Below are 17,024 nucleotides of genomic sequence, written 5' to 3'. Positions count from 1 at the left end.
GTACAGAACAGAGTCACAAATCATAAATAAGGAAAAATCTAAGAAACCCAGCATAAGAAATTGCAGTATTAAATGGGTAGGATAAAGCACACAGGAAAAGAAATGCAGGAAAACAAGATAATGAGCGACAGATTAACAGCATTAAGTCCACATGCATCAATAATCACTCTCAATGTGAATGGATTGAACTTTCCAATAAAAAGACACAGAGTGGCAAAATGGATTAAAGAACAAGATCCAACAATTTGTTGCCTCCAGGAAACACACCTCAGCCCCAAGGACAAACACAGACTCAGGGTGAAGGGGTGGAGGACAATACTTCAAGCAAATAGCAAGGGAAAAAAGGCAGGTGTTGCAATTCTCATATCAGACCAAGTGGATTTCAAAATAAGGCAGGTAAAGAGAGACACAGAGGGACAATATATAATGATCAAAGGGACACTTCATCAAGAAGAAATAACGCTTATAAATATCTATGCACCCAACACAGGAGCACCAAGATTCATAAAGCAACTATTAACAGACCTAAAGGAAGATGTTAAAAACAACACAATAATAGTAGGGGACCTCAACACCCCACTCACATCAATGGACAGATCATCCAGACAGAAAATCAACAAGGAAATAGTGGAGTTAAATGAAAAACTAAAAGAATTAGACTTAATAGACATATATAGATCACTCCACCCTGAAGGAGCTGAATACACATTCTTCTCAAGTGCACATGGAACATTCTCTAGGATAGACCATATGTTGGGAAACAAGGCAAGCCTCTACAAATTTAAAAAAATTGAAATAATAACAAGCATCTTCTCAGATCATAGTGCTATAAGGCTAGAAATTAATTACAAGAAAAAAGCTGAGAAAGGCACAAAGATGTGGAGACTAAACAACACACTACTGAACAAACAACGGATCATTGAAGAAATTAAAGAAGAAATAAAAAAATACTTGGAAACAAACGAAAATGATAGCATGCCATACCAACTCATATGGGATACAGCAAAAGCTGTATTAAGAGGAAAATTCATCGCAATACAGGCACATCTTAACAAACAAGAAAAATCCCAAATAAGCAACCTTAAAACATACCTAACTGAACTAGAGAAAGAAGAACAAATAAAGCCCAAAGTCAGCAGAAGGAGAGAAATAATAAAAATCAGAGCAGAAATAAATACTATTGAAACGAAAAAGGCAGTAGAAAGGATCAATGAGACAAAGAGCTGGTTTTTTGAGAAGATAAATAAAATTGACAAACCACTAGCCAGACTTACAAAGAAAAAAAGGGAGAAAGCTCAAATAAACAAAATCAGAAATGAGCGAGGAGAAATAACAACAGACTCTGCAGAAATACAACAGATTATAAGAGAATACTACAAAAAACTATATGCCAACAGAATGGATAACCTAGAGGAAATGGATAAATTCTTGGACTCCTACAATCTCCCAAAGCTCACTCAAGAAGAGGCAGACAATTTGAACAGACCAATCACAAGGAAAGAGATTGAAACAGCAATAAGAAACATCCCAAAGAATAAAACCCCAGGACCAGATGGCTTTCCTGGGGAATTCTACCAAACTTTCAGAGAGGATTTAATACCTATCCTTTTCAAGCTATTCCAAAAAATTAGGGAAGATGGAACACTTCCTAACACATTCTATGAGGCCAACATCACGCTGATCCCAAAACCTGACAAGGACACCACGAAAAAAGAGAACTACAGGCCAATATCGCTGTTGAACATAGATGCAAAAATCCTAAACAAAATTTTGGCAACCAGAATTCAGCAATTCATCAAAAGAATCATACATCAGGATCAGGTGGGATTCATGCCAGGGACACAGGGATGGTTCAACATCCGCACATCAATCAACGTGATACACCACATCAACAAACTGAGGAATAAAAACCACATGATCATCTCAATAGATGCAGAGAAGGCATTTGACAAGATCCAACAGCCATTTATGATAAAATCTCTGAATAAAATGGGCATAGAAGGAAACTACCTCAACATAATAAAGGCCATATACGACAAACCCATAGCCAACATCATACTCAATGGGCAAAAACTGAACCCCATCCCCCTGAAAACAGGAACGAGACAAGGATGCCCTCTATCACCACTCTTATTTAACATAGTACTGGAGGTCCTGGCCAGAGCAATCAGGCAAGAAAAAGGAATAAAAGGAATCCAAATAGGGAGGGAAGAAGTGAAACTCTCGCTGTTTGCAGACGACATGATCTTATATATAGAAAACCCCAAAGAATCCATTGGAAAACTGTTAGAAGTAATCAACAACTACAGCAAAGTTCCAGGGTATAAAATCAATTTGCATAAATCAGTAGCGTTTCTATACTCCAGTAATGAACCAACAGAAAAAGAACTCAAGAATACAATACCATTCACAATCGCAACAAAAAGAATAAAATACCTTGGGGTAAACTTAACTAAAGAAGTGAAGGACCTATACAATGAAAATTACAAGGCCTTTCTGAGAGAATTGGATGATGACATAAGGAGATGGAAAGACATTCCATGTACATGGATTGGAAGAATAAACATAGTTAAAATGTCCGTTCTACCTAAAGCAACCTACAGATTTAACACCATCCCAATCAGAATCCCAATGACATTCTTTACAGAATTAGAACAAAGAATCCTAAAATTCATATGGGGCAACAAAAGACCCCGAATTTCTAAAGCAATCCTGAGAAAAAAGAACAAAACGGGAGGCATCACAATTCCTGACTTCAAAACATACTACAAAGCTACAGTAATCAAAACAGCATGGTACTGGTACAAAAACAGGTGCACAGATCAATGGAACAGAATTGAAAGCCCAGAAATAAAACCACACATCTATGGACAGCTTATCTTTGACAAAGGAGCTGAGGGCATACAATGGAGAAAAGAAAGTCTTTTCAACAAATGGTGCTGGGAAAACTGGAAAGCCACATGTAAAAGAATCAAAATTGACCATTCTTTTTCACCATTCGCCAAAATAAACTCAAAATGGATTAAAGACCTAAAGGTGAGACCTGAAACCATAAGGCTTCTGGAAGAAAACGTAGGCAGTACACTCTTTGACATCAGTATTAAAAGGATCTTTTCGGACACCATGCCTTCTCAGAGAAGGGAAACAATAGAAAGAATAAACAAATGGGACTTCATCAGATTAAAGAGCTTCTTCAAGGCAAATGAAAACAGGATTGAAACAAAAAAACAACCCACTAACTGGGAAAAAATATTTGCAAGTCATATATCTGACAAAGGCTTAATATCCTTAATCTATAAAGAACTCTCACAACTCAACCACAAAACATCAAACCACCCAATCAAAAAATGGGCTGGAGACATGAACAGACATTTCTCCAAAGAAGATATACTGATGGCCAATAGGCACATGAAAAGATGCTCATCATCGCTGATCATCAGGGAAATGCAAATCAAAACTACACTAAGATATCACCTTACACCTGTTAGAATGACAAAAATATCTAAAACTAATAGCAACAAATGTTGGAGAGGTTGCGGAGAAAAAGGAACCCTCATACACTGCTGGTGGGAATGCAAACTTGTGCAGCCACTATGGAAAACAGTATGGAGATTCCTCAAAAAATTAAAAATAGAACTACCATACGATCCAGCCATCCCACTACTGGGTATTTATCCAAAGAGCTTGAAGTCAGCAATCCCAAAAGTCCTATGCACCCCAATGTTTATTGCAGCACTGTTTACAATAGCCAAGACGTGGAAGCAACCTAAGTGTCTAGCAACAGACGAATGGATAAAGAAGATGTGGTATATATATACAATGGAATACTACTCAGATGCAAAACAGAACAAAATCATTCCATTTGCAATAACATGGATGGAACTTGAGAGAATTATGTTAAGTGAAATAAGCCAGCGAGAGAAAGATAATCTGTGTATGACTCCACTCATATGAGGAATTTAAAATTATGGACTAAGAACAGTTTAGTGGATACCAGGGGAAAGGTGGGGTGGGGGGTGGGCACAAAGGGTGAAGTGGTGCACCTACAACACGACTGACAAACATTAATGTACAATTGAAATTTCACAAGATTGTAACCTATCAATAACTCAAAAAAAAAAAAAAAAGAATGGGATATATTAGCAAATTAAAAATGTAGCACTCAATGTCCTTAAAACATTTATCATGTTCTTAAGATATGGTAAATTGAGGTCAGGTTGACTTTGAATTTTATTTTTCATACTAATATTTTGGCTTTCTCTAGACTGGAAAGAGCCTCTGTGATTTTTATAATGTCATTTTCCATGCTGTATAAGTTATTCATGGCATTATCCTTTGAATGTCTGTGAAAGAAGAGGCTGTGAGGCTCTGGGAGTGAAGAGTCAGTCTGGAACACAGGGAGGCAGAGCTGCTTAAAGGGGAAAGTCAGAAAGACATGGGCTGACTCAAGACTTGGTCACTTGCTAGTCACGTTAGCCTCTATACAGATAGCTTGACAGGTTAGTTAGCCTCTCGATGCCTCTGTCTCCTCATTTTAAGATGGAAATGAAAATATCTATCTAAGATGGCTGCCATGAAAGTTAAATGATCAAATGCAGGTATAAAGCAGCCACTGTGGGGCCTGGCCTGTGGTCAACATCAGCTATGGTTATATTTCTATTGGGTGTGCTCAGCCCTTGGGCCATGAGCAGGGCTGCTGTTGACACAGGCTGGTACTCTGTGTGCCTCTGCGCAGCCAACCCAAAGGATTCCCCTGTTTGTCTTCTGCACATCATCAACGTAGTGAAGCAGAATCTTGGTGTGAAAGCAGGAAATTCCTTTCAGAGATGTTACCCTTGGTATTCTCATTTTCTCTTTTAAGGATACTGTGTTGGCTTTTTTGGAGACATTGTTTAGGTATGTGAAAGAGAAGTTTTTCCTTGACAAGTTTGATTTTTTACTTCCCAGTAGAGTTCTGTTCCCATATTTCCAAATATAGCTAATCACTCTTACTTAAGCTCAGGTATTCAGAAGGTGAATTTGAAGCTAGTGTCAGGATGAGAGAGCTAATGACTGATGTTTTATAAAAGTCTTGGTGAGTGACATCAGCATCATGGTGGAGTGAGTTGTTCCCTTTGTATCTCGACTCTAAGTTACAACGAATTGGACATCCATTGACCAACAGAAGATTCTCTACACAGCACAACAGGACACCTAAGAGATATATGCATCTATACATCTGAAGGTGGGTGGACTGGACCCCCAGGAGGCAGTGTAGCTAGAGGAACAGGCCCCTCCCCCTCCTCTGGCAGCAGCAATCCAGAGCACACTGGTCCACATGCCTGTGAGTGATCGTGGCAGGGGCAGAGATGGTGGGCATGGCTTACTCCCTGCATGTCTCCCAGCAGATCCAGTGCACATGCCCCCTCAACCTCCCCTGGTAGTGCCCAGGTCTTTTCAATAATAAAGTATGCAAAACTTGTATTTTCCTGGCTGGAGTGAGGCACCCTGACTTGAATTCTCAATCCACACTGGCTAGCCAGAGACGAGAGGCTGCACAGTGAGCAACAACAAAAACCTCTCCTTGCTTAGCCCCTGCTCCCCCTTAGCGGTGACAGGTTGGAACCTGTGATCACAGGTTTCAGGAACCACAGCAGAACTGATGACCCGGCCCCCAGCGGTGGCACCCCTGATGCCAGCTCTGCCAGGAGCAGGACTGCATACAAGTCTCCAGATCCCTGGGACCCTGGCAGTGACAGCAACACCTGTGAACCTAGCAATCCTGGCAGCAGTGCAGCCAGCACCTTCAGACAACCCAGGAGCAGCAGTGCAGATGGTGCACAGAGCAGCAACGTCCAAGCTCACGGAGAGTTTGGGGAGAGCTGGTGGAGGAATATGAGACCCAGGCAACCCCAGAAGCAGCAGAACTGCTCACAGTCTGGTGACCCTGGTGGTATCACCTGAGACTGCAGTGACATTGTAAGCAGCAAGGCACCAACAACCTTAGAGGCACACATGGCACAAGGAGGGCACTGACAATGTCTCTGGAAGAGGCAGTGGAGGGTGGAAAGTGCAGGCTCTCAAATACAAGCAGAAGCAGCTCAGAACCAAAGTAACCAAAGCCATAGTCAAATAAGAAAAGGGGCTTACTACCAAAAATGAGCCAGCAGAATGTCAATCCATCAAAAACCATGAAGAACTACAGTAACACAGCAGAACATAGGGGGAATGATGACTCTCCAGAAACAAAACTTGAAGTCACAGAAGATTATAATCTAACTGACAGAGAATTCGAAATAGCTGTCATAAAGTAACTCAACAAGTTACAAGAAAACTCAGAAAGACAGTTCAATGAGCTCAGAAATAAAATTGAGAAACAGAGGGACTAGTTCACCAAAGAAACTCTAAAAAAAAAAAAAAAAACCAAACAGGAATTCTGGAGATGAAGAACACAATTAATGAGATGCAAAATAATGTAGGAAGCATTAAAAATAGAGCAGACCATATCAAGGAGAGAGTTAGTGAGCTCAAAGACAGAAACCTAGAAATGATTCAGGTGGATGAAGAGAGAGAACTAAGATTTAAAGACAATGAAGAAATTCCTTTAGAAATATCTGACTCAATTAGGGAAAGTAACAAAAGAATTATAGGTATCCCAGAAGGAGAAGGGAGGGAGAAAGGAGCAGAGGGCTTATTCAAAGAAATAATAGCTGAGAACTCCCAAACCTGGGGAAAGAACTAGACATGCAAGTACAAGAAGCTAATAGAACTCCTAATTACATCAATGCAAAAAGACCTTCTCCAAGGCATATAATATTAAAACTGTCAAAAATCAATCACAAAGATAAAATATTAAGGGCAGCAAGACAGAAGAAAATAACCTACAAAGGAACCCCTACCAGGCTTTCAGTGGATTGCTCAGCAGAAACTCTACAGGCTAGGAGAGAGTGGAATGAGGTATTCATAATACTGAAGGACAAAAACTATCAGCCAAGAATACTCTATCCAGCAAAATTGTCCTTCAGATATGATGAAGAAATAAAAGCTCTCTCAGGCAAACAAAAGGTGAAGAAGTTCATCACCACTAGACCTGCCTTACAAGAAATGTTGAAAGGAGCCCTCTTACCTGAAACCAAAAAGCAAAAGTTTACAAAGCTTTGAGAAAGGAGGTAAATAGACAGAATCAGAAAATTGCAGCTCTATATCAGAATAGGTTAGTAAACACTTAATTATGACATAAAAGAGAAAGAGAAAGAAAGCATCAAAAATAACTATAACCATTTCAACTTGATCACAAACTCACAACACAAAAAAGAATAATTTGTGACAAGAAAAACATAGAAGTGGAAGAGGATGAGGATGGAACTTGCATAGGCTAATGGAGATAAAAGGTTATCAGAAAAAGGGCTATCTCATCTATGAAATCTTTTATACAAACCTCATGGTAACCACAGAACAAAAAATCAGTGCAGAGTTGCAAATTGTAGATAAAGAAGAAATGGAGAAAAACATCACAGAAAACCATCAAACTGAAATGGCAGACAGAAATACAAGGGAAAAGAAACAATGGAAATATAGAACAATTGGAAAACAAGAGATGAAATGGCAGTATTAAGCCTTCACATATCAATAATCACTCTAAATGTAAATGGACTGAATTCACTCATCAAAAGACACAGAGTGGCTGGATGGATTAAAAAACAAGACTCAACAATGTGCTGCCTTCCGGGAAACACATCTCAGCTCTAAAGACAAACATAGGCTCAGAGTGAAGGGATGGAAGATGATACTCCAAGCATATCGCAAGCAAAAGAAAGCAGATGTAGCCACACTTATATCAGACAAAACAGACTTCAAGACAAAAAAGATAGCAAGAGGCAAAAATAGACATTATATAATGATCAAAAGGGACACTCCACCAAGAAGACATAATACTTATTAATATCTATGCACCTAACACAGGCGCACCAAAGTATATAAAGCAACTATTAAGACCTAAAGGGAGAAATTGACAGCACACAATAATAGTAGGGGACCTTAACACCCCACTTATGTCAATGGATAGATCATCCAGACAGAAAGTCAACAAGGAAACAGTGGCTTTAAATGAAACACTGGACCAGATGGACTTAATAGATATATATAGAACATTCCATCCAAAAACATCAGAATACACATTCTTCTCAAGTGCATGTGGGACATTCTCAAAGATAGATCATATGTTGGGAAACAAAGTGAGCCTCAATAAATTTAAGAAGATTGAAATCATATCAAGCATCTTTTCCAACTACAATGGTATGACACTAGAAATCAGTTGCAAGAAAAAAGCTGGGAAAATCACAAATATGTGGAGACTAAACAATATGCTTCTGCACAACTATTGGATCAATGAAGAAATTAAAGAGAAATCAAAACATACCTGGAGACAAATGAAAATGAAAACACAGTATACTAAAACTTATGGGATGCATCAAGAGCAGTACTAATTTATAGCAATACAGGCCTATCTCGAGAAACAAGAAAAATCTCAAACAATCTTGCACTATACCTAAAAGAACTAGAAAAAGAAGAATAAACAAAGCCCAAAGTCAGTAGAAGGAAGGAAATAATAAAAATCAGAGCAGAAATAAATGAGATAGAGATTAAAAACAATAGAAAGATCAATGAAACTAAGACCTGGTTCTTTGAGAATATAAACAAAATTGACAAACCATTAACCAGACTCACTAGGAAAAAGAGAGAGAAGATTCAAATAAATCAAATCAGAAATGGAAGAGGAGAAATTACAACGGATACCACAGAAATACAAAGGATTATAAGAGAATACAATGAAAAGCTATATGACAACAAATTGGATAACCTAGAAGGAATGGATAAATTCTTAGAATTATACAACCTCCCAGGGCCAGCCCAGTGGTGTAGTGCTTAAGTTTGTGCACTCTGCTTTGGTGGTCCGGGGTTCATGGGTTTGAATCCCAGGCATGGACCTACACACTGCTCATCAAGCCATGCTGTGGTGGCGTCCCACATACAAAAAACAGAGGAAGATTGGCACAAATGTTAGCTTAGAGCCACTCTTCCTCACTAAAAAAAAAAAGGAATTATAGAAGCTCCCAAAACTGAATCAATAAGAAATAGAGACTCTGAATAGACCAACCACGGATAAAGAGGGTGGAACAGTAATCAAAAATCTCCCCAAAAACAAAAGTTCAGGACCAGATGTCTTCTCTGGTCAATTCTACCAAACATTCAAAGAAGGTTTGATGCCTATCCTTCTCAAACTATTCTGAAAAACTGAAAGGATGGGATGCTTCCTAACTCATTTTATGAGGCCAACATTACCCTGATACCAAAAACAGACAAGGACAACACAAAAACGGAAAATTAGAGGCCAATATTCCTGATGAACATAGATGCAAAAATCTTCAACAAAATATTAACAAATTGAATACAATGGTACATTAAAAGGATCATACATCACAATCAAGTGAGATTTATTCCAGCAATAAAGGGATGGTTCAACATCCACAAATCAGTCAACGTGATACACCACATTAACAAAATGAAGAATAAAATCACATGATCATCTCAATAGATGCAGAGAAAGCATTTGACAAGATCAAACATACATTTATGATAAAAACTCCAAATAAAAGGGATGTAGAAGGAAAGTACCTCAACATAGTAAAGGCCATATATGACAAACCCACAGCCAATATCATACTCAATGGTGAAAAACTGAAAGCTATTTCTCTGGGAACAGAAATCAGACAAGGATGCCCACTCTTGCCACTCATATTCAGCATAGTGCTGGAATTTTTAGCCAGAGCAACTAGGCAAGAAAAAGAAATAAAAGGAATCCAAATTGGAAAGGAAAAAGTAAAACTGCCTCTGTTTGCAGATGACATGATTCTATATATATATAGAAAACCCTAAGGAATCTACCCAAAACTATTTGAAATAATCAACAAATAAAGTAAAGTTTCAGGGTACATACAAAAATCAGTTGGATTTCTATACACTAACAATGAACCAGCAGAAAGAGAAATCAAGAATATAATCCCATTTACAATTGCAACAAAAAGAATAAAATATCTAGGAATAAATTTAACCAAGGAGGTGAAAGACTCATACAATGAAAACTATAAGACATTATTGAAAGAAATTGAAGAAGACATAAAGAAGTGGAAAGATATTCCATGCTCATGGATTGGTAGGATAAACATAGTTAAAATGTCCATATTACCCAAAGCAATGTACAAATTCAATGTAATTCCAATCAGAATCCCAATGACATTCTTTATGGAAATAGAAAAAAGAATTCTAAAATTTATTTGGAACAACAAAAGACCCTGTATACCCAAAACAATCCTGAGGAAAAAGAACAAAGTTGGAGGTATCACATTCCCTGAATTCAAAATATACTACAAAGCTATAGTAATCTAAACCAGCATGGCACTGGCACAAAAACAGACACACAGATCAGTGGAACAGAATGGAAAGCCCAAAAATAAACCCACATATCTATGGGCAACTAATTTTTGACAAAGGAGGCAAGAACTTACAATGGAGAAAGAAAACTCTCTTCAATAAATGGTGTTGGGAAAATTGGATAGCCACATGCAAAAGAATGAAAGTAGACCATTATCTTACACCTATACAAAAATTAACTCAAAATGGATTGAAGACTTGAAAGTAAGACGTGAAGCTATAAAACTCCTAGAAGAAAATATAGGCAGTACACTCTTTACATCAGTCTTAGCAGTATCTTTTCGGATACCATGTCTACTCAGGCAAGGGAAACAAAAGAAAAAATAAACAAGTGGAACTACATCAGACTTAAAAGCTTCTGCAAGGCAGAGGAAACCATCAGCAAAATAAAAAGACAACACACCAACTGGGAGAGAATATCTGCAAATCATATATCCAACAAGGGGTTAATTTCCAAAATATATAAAGAACTCATACAATTCAACCATGGATAAATGAACAACTCAATCAAAAAGTGGGCAGAGGATATGAACAGACATTTTTCCAAAAAAGATATATAGATGGCCAATAGGCACATGAAAAGATGTTCAACAATACTAATTATTAGGGAAATACAAATCAAAACTACAATGGTATATCACTTCATGCCCATTGGAATGGCTATAACTAACAAGACAAGAAATAACAAGTGTTGCAGAGGATGTGGAGAGAAGGGAACTCTCCCATACACTCCTGGTTGGAATGCAAACTGGTGTAGCCACTATGCAAAACAGTATGGAGATTTCTCAAAAAACTAAAAATAGAAATACTATATGATTTAGCTTTCCTGCTACTGAGTATTTATCCAAAGAACATGAAATCAACAATTCAAAGAGATTTATGCATCCCTATGTTCATTGTGGCATTATTCACAATAGTCAAGACATGGAAATGACCCAAGTGCCCATTAACTGATTATTGGATAAAGAAGATGTGGTATACATATACAATGGAATACTACTCAGCCATAAAAAAAGACAAAACCGTTCTATTTGCAACAACATGGATGGGCTTTGAGGGTATTATGTTAAGTGAGATAAGCCCGACAAAGAAAGACAAACACCATATGATTTCACTCATATGTGGAAGATAAAACACATAGATGTGGAGAACAGATTAGTGGTTACCAAGGGGAAGGGGGAGGGAGGGGGGTGAAAGGGGTAAAGAGCCACATGTGTATGGTAACGTATAAAAACTGGACTGTCGGTGGTGAACACGATGAAGTCTATTCAGAAAGGGAAATATAATGTACACCTCATATTTGCACAGTGTTATAAGCGAATATGACTGCAATAACTTATTTTTTTTAAAAAGTCTGTGGTGAGTTTCTATGTCTTCCCTATGGATATTTTAACAATTTGAATAAGATCATCCCCTCCCACTGTAACTGTCTACCTTGGAAATTTGGGGTTAACCTTCTAGCATCAGTCTGAGTCTGAGTCTGAAGGCCTGAGGATCAGGAGCACTGATGTCCAAAAGAAGGACAAGATGTATGTCTCAGCTCAAGGAGAGGTAACAATCTTGCCCTTCCTCTGCCTTTTTGTTCTACTCAGGCCCTCAATGGATTGTCTGATACCCACCTACATTGGTGAGGGTGATTTTCTTAGTCAGTCTTCTGATTCAAATGCTAACTTCTTTTGAGATACCCACAAAGATGCACCCAGAAATAATGTTTTATAAGCTGCTAGGGCATTCCTTAGCCCAGTCAAGTGGACAGGTAAAATCGACCATCACAATTGGCTATCTATCAGTTATTGTGGTGATCATTACTCCATATATACAAATATTGAATCATTATGTTGTATACCTGAAACTAATATAATATATAACATAATGTCATATGTCAATTATATCTCAATTAGAAAAACCCCCCAAATTGGTCATCTATCTGAAGGATTTTCCAGTTTCAGTTTTGTGTTTTGTGGGAAAAAAATCCCTTAAACTATGTAGCTAATAGCCAATATAGAAAATAAGGCCTTTCCTCATCCCCTCACCACTTCCACCAGCACAAGCAAAATGGTGACAAAATATGTAGGAAAAGGAGGCTGTTTTGTTAGGTTGTTTTAAAATGTACTCCCTTCTAGTTTCTTGGGTCCTTCTGGCCTGGTTTCCACGAGACTGGGGAATTTGTGAGCAAACATGCTGGGGCTATTTGCTATGGGTAGATGCTAGTAGTCTTGGCCTTGTGATATGAGGAGTGTGGGAGGGCAGATAAAGGGCATTGTCCTGAAACTCATGTCATTGAAAGCTGGATAACTCTGGTCCAAGCCAAATTAGAAGGAAAAAAAGGACTCTGAATGCTAGAATTAGGTCTTCAATTAAAATAGATCATCTTTCCAAAATTGGAGAAATAATTGACATGAGCAATCATATAGGTGTCAGTTGACTGTCAAAGCAAAGTTGTCACCTATGTGTCCTCCCCATTACATTTTCAGAGAACTGGCAAATTCTACCATTTTGGGGAGCATTGTCCTTTGTGATAAACAGATAAAAAGGAATGTGTGTAGAGCAAGACCTTGGGGGATTTTCATGTCTTATGACTACTTTGAATTCAGAGCACAGTATGTTTGAGGATGGTTAGCTGTGAGGGGGAAGTTGCAAACTTTGCTCCCTGCCCATGTCTTATTTCTGTACTATTTTGAGCATGCTCTTCACTAGGAGTTCTTGGTACAATTAGGGGCATAAAGTGACTCTTCGTTCTCACTTGGATTAATTAAGGCATGTTCAGCTTTTATATAGTTCTCATAGCTGAATTTTAAGACCAACATTAGCTGGTCTCTTGTAGCAATTGTATGTATTAATTTTCTCTTCCAACTTGATTTCATTTGTATTTTTTTCTCTCTCATGAGTGTTCTTTGAGGATAACATCTCTACTGAAAACTCACCTTCCCAGGTACCTTCATGTGACTGAACTAAACCTGTGTTTAACTCAACAAAACACTTCAGTTTGTTTAACTGTGAAAATAACTTTTCTTTTTCTTAGTGAATGAGAAATAGTGTTTTTCTCATCACTTTGATTTAATATCAAAATTTCTTATTGATTTCTTTGTTATTATGTAAGGGCCTAATTAATGACCCACAAAAGGTTATTCACGGGAGTGAAGAAATTGACCTTCTCAAAGGTGCCTTATGTGGAGGAAAATGTGACATCTTTCCCACATGCAGTCATGGTTTGGACGTATTGGTTTATGTTCCCCAAGACTTAGTTTTCTTTTTAAATTTGAGTTTTTACAGTCTGTAAACAATCATCTCAGCTCATGCATATGTAACACATATGCATACACACACACCACAAACCAGCTTTTTTGGTTAATGAAATTAAACAACTGGACAGTTAGATTTTTCGAGGTTGAGTCAGGTTGTCTGACATTTAGGGGGAAAAAAGCTCTTACGTGATCAGTTTGTTGCTGGAAGCTGGTCATGAGGGAGCAGGTCCTACAAGTCCACAGCAGACATCTTGACTCTTGCTGATACATGTTGCAGCTTTCAGCAGGAGAAAAGCCTTCACTCAAGGATGCTGTGATAATGCCTCAAGCAACTGTGGAACAGTGGTTCTGGGAACCAGAAATGGATATGTTCTTATCATCATTTACTACTCTCACAGAAAGAGTATATCCAATGCTTAACTGAGTACATAGGTCCTTATTTGCAGAAGACATCATGAAGCATTCTCTCAAAAGAGGCATTTTCAAAAATAAAAAAGGTCAACACTTGTAATAAAAGGGAACTATGCTAAAATCCATTGCACGTATTTTTGTAGATGTTTGACGTATATATTGACATTTTGGACCACTACATATAAACAGAGAACAACCATTAGCAATGTCATTGACTGAGATCATATTTATATTTCTACTATTAATTTCAACTAGTTTTTAAAAGATGAGTTATCTTTAGTTTATCTTAATAATACTGCCTATCAGTAAGACATGGTAACAAGCTAATATTTCATATTCGTGGGAACTTAATGCTCTATACTTCCCTAAAATGAGACTATCTTCTGTGTGTGTATTGACTGAATGGCAAATTATTACCTGGCAAAGATATTATTACCTTTCTCAGTTCATTTAATCAGTCAATGATACTTTCTGAGCCTACTATGGTGAGGCACAGGACCAGGCACATTAAAGAACATAGTTCAGAGTTTGTCCTGTTTCTTGTTCCTGGAACATATGCTATTCTTTTCTATCTCAATTTTTCACTTACTTTTGTCCTATCCACCTATATTGCCCTCTTCCCCATCTATCTAAATCCCACCCATTCCCTTAGACCTAGGTCAAGTGTCTTCTTGGCAAATCCTTCCCCAACTACTTCAGGGCTCAGTGATTTCTCTCTTCTCTAAATTCTCATGCAATTAATTAATTCCTGGCAACGTTTCTACCACTGTGGTATATTTTAGTCTTGTTTCATTTGCCTAAATAAATAGGAAACCCATTGGGCAGGGTGAACATGAGGTGAAGGACAGGGGCAATGTCTTATATTTGTGTTCCTTACTGTGACTTGCTCACAGTGCATTGGCCCTGAGAAGTGATTTGTGAATTCAGAGAAGACAGTGATCCCTGAGCGTAAGGTCAGAGAAGGTTCAAGGAGGTGAGATTTGATCTGTACTTAGAAGGGTAGGTAAGATTTAGGTAAGGAAAGAAGGTGGAGATCATACTTCAAAGGAGTGTTGAGTGGAGGACTAGTATGAGTGAAATTGAGGACGTGGAGTGCATCAAACAGAAATGTATACTCTCGAAACTGTTAAAACCTGCCAAGGAGATGGATGAGTTATGGAGCACAGTGGTGTATTAGTCTCCTGAAGCACACGGTAGAGTTTGTAACCCCAGAAAGTGGTGTAGGACAAGCGCTCCCCCATGCATCTATTTCTCATTGGCTGCTTTTCTTCTTATGAGACAGGCTCTGCTATATTTAACTTTCCTGGTATGTAACTTTTTTCTACCTCCTCTTCCCACCAGATTTAAAGGACTATTTACTTAGATTATTAGGTAAGGGATTCAAAGATCTTCCATTTCATCACAGGAAAATCTAGGAATGACTCTCTCATAAAGATAAAAAGTTCTTTGACAGACATATCCTAGAAGAGGTGTCAAGGCCTAGTTAGGGGCACACAGAACATAGAAACGATTATGACCAGTAAACAAGCTTTCCCATCCATTCCTACTGGGAAAATAAAGGTTTTCATGATATCAAAAAAGAGCGTGAAATTTTACTTTCCTCTTGCCTTGGGCACCATGCTGAAGAATGTCTATGGGCTGTTTAGAATAGAGAAGTTAACACTCAGGTAATGTGGGACTAGGAGAAGCTATGGGATTTGAGAAATAGAGGAATTATGAATCAACAATTTTCCACTCCCTAAGTTAAGGAAATTGTTATGTAGATTTGGCAACATGAATTGAGTTATGAATTCATTCATCCTGGAAAAATCTAAAAGAAAATAATTATGGGCTTCATCCATGTAGGGTAAAATTTTATTCAGTTGGACACTGCCAATTAAAATTTTTATCATACTTGAGAGTGAGAGGTTAAATGCTTAAGGGAATAAAAAGATATCAAATATTTCCAATTACTTGTTATTAGCGATGTGCAAATTACAAACATATATTATCTCATCCTTGAAGCAGACCCGCTAAAGATTTTTCCTACTCAACACTTTGTCAATATAGCTGAATTACGTGGAAGTGATATGTTCTACCCTTCATTTGCTCATTTAGTCATTCATCCAAGTATTTATTGAGCAGTTACTATGTGCTAGGCACTGTTCTAGCAGCTGGGGATATAGCAGTGAATAAGAAAAACAATGTGCTCTCATGAAGCTTACTTCTAATAAAAAGACACAGCAAGTAAAAGAGAAAACCAATAAATACGTAATATAAACTTGGTGCTTTATGTTATTTACTTATAAAGAAGAGTAGAGCAATTGAGGGGTTAGAGTGTTACAAAAGAAGAGAAGGAGGATACTTTTTGATAAGGTGGTGAGGGAAGACCTCTTTAAGGAGGTTGCATTTGAGATGGAAAATACAGAATTATAAAAGTTTTATTGAACATTTCACAATTATATTGGGGAGAGCAAAAGCATTTACAATATTGAGTCTTCCCATCCAGTAACTTAGTGTATCTATTCACTCAATCAGATTTTCTTTGATGAAATTTTGTACTTTCCTTAATATAGGTCTTATCTATTTCTTGTTAAAATTATTTTTAGGTTTTAAAATAGGTTTGCTTCTATTGTAAATATTTTGTCATTACAGTTTCTATTTGATTATAGTTAGCATAGGAAAGCTATGAATTTTTAAAAAAAATTTACATTCTTTTGCCTTTTTTTTTGCTGAGGAAGATTCACCCTGAGCTAACATCTGTTGCTAATCTTCCTCTATTTTGTATGTGAGCCACTGGCACAACATGGCCACTGACAGACGAGTGCAAACCAAACTCGGGACCCCAAAGCAGAGCACACTGGACTTAACCACTAGTCCACTAGGGCTGGCCAGGCTATTAATTTTTTGATATTTATT

Source organism: Equus caballus, chromosome X (genome assembly GCF_041296265.1).
Source record: "Equus caballus isolate H_3958 breed thoroughbred chromosome X, TB-T2T, whole genome shotgun sequence".
NCBI classification, from domain to species: Eukaryota; Metazoa; Chordata; class Mammalia; order Perissodactyla; family Equidae; genus Equus; species Equus caballus.
Note: the sequence above shows the minus strand (reverse complement) of the source record.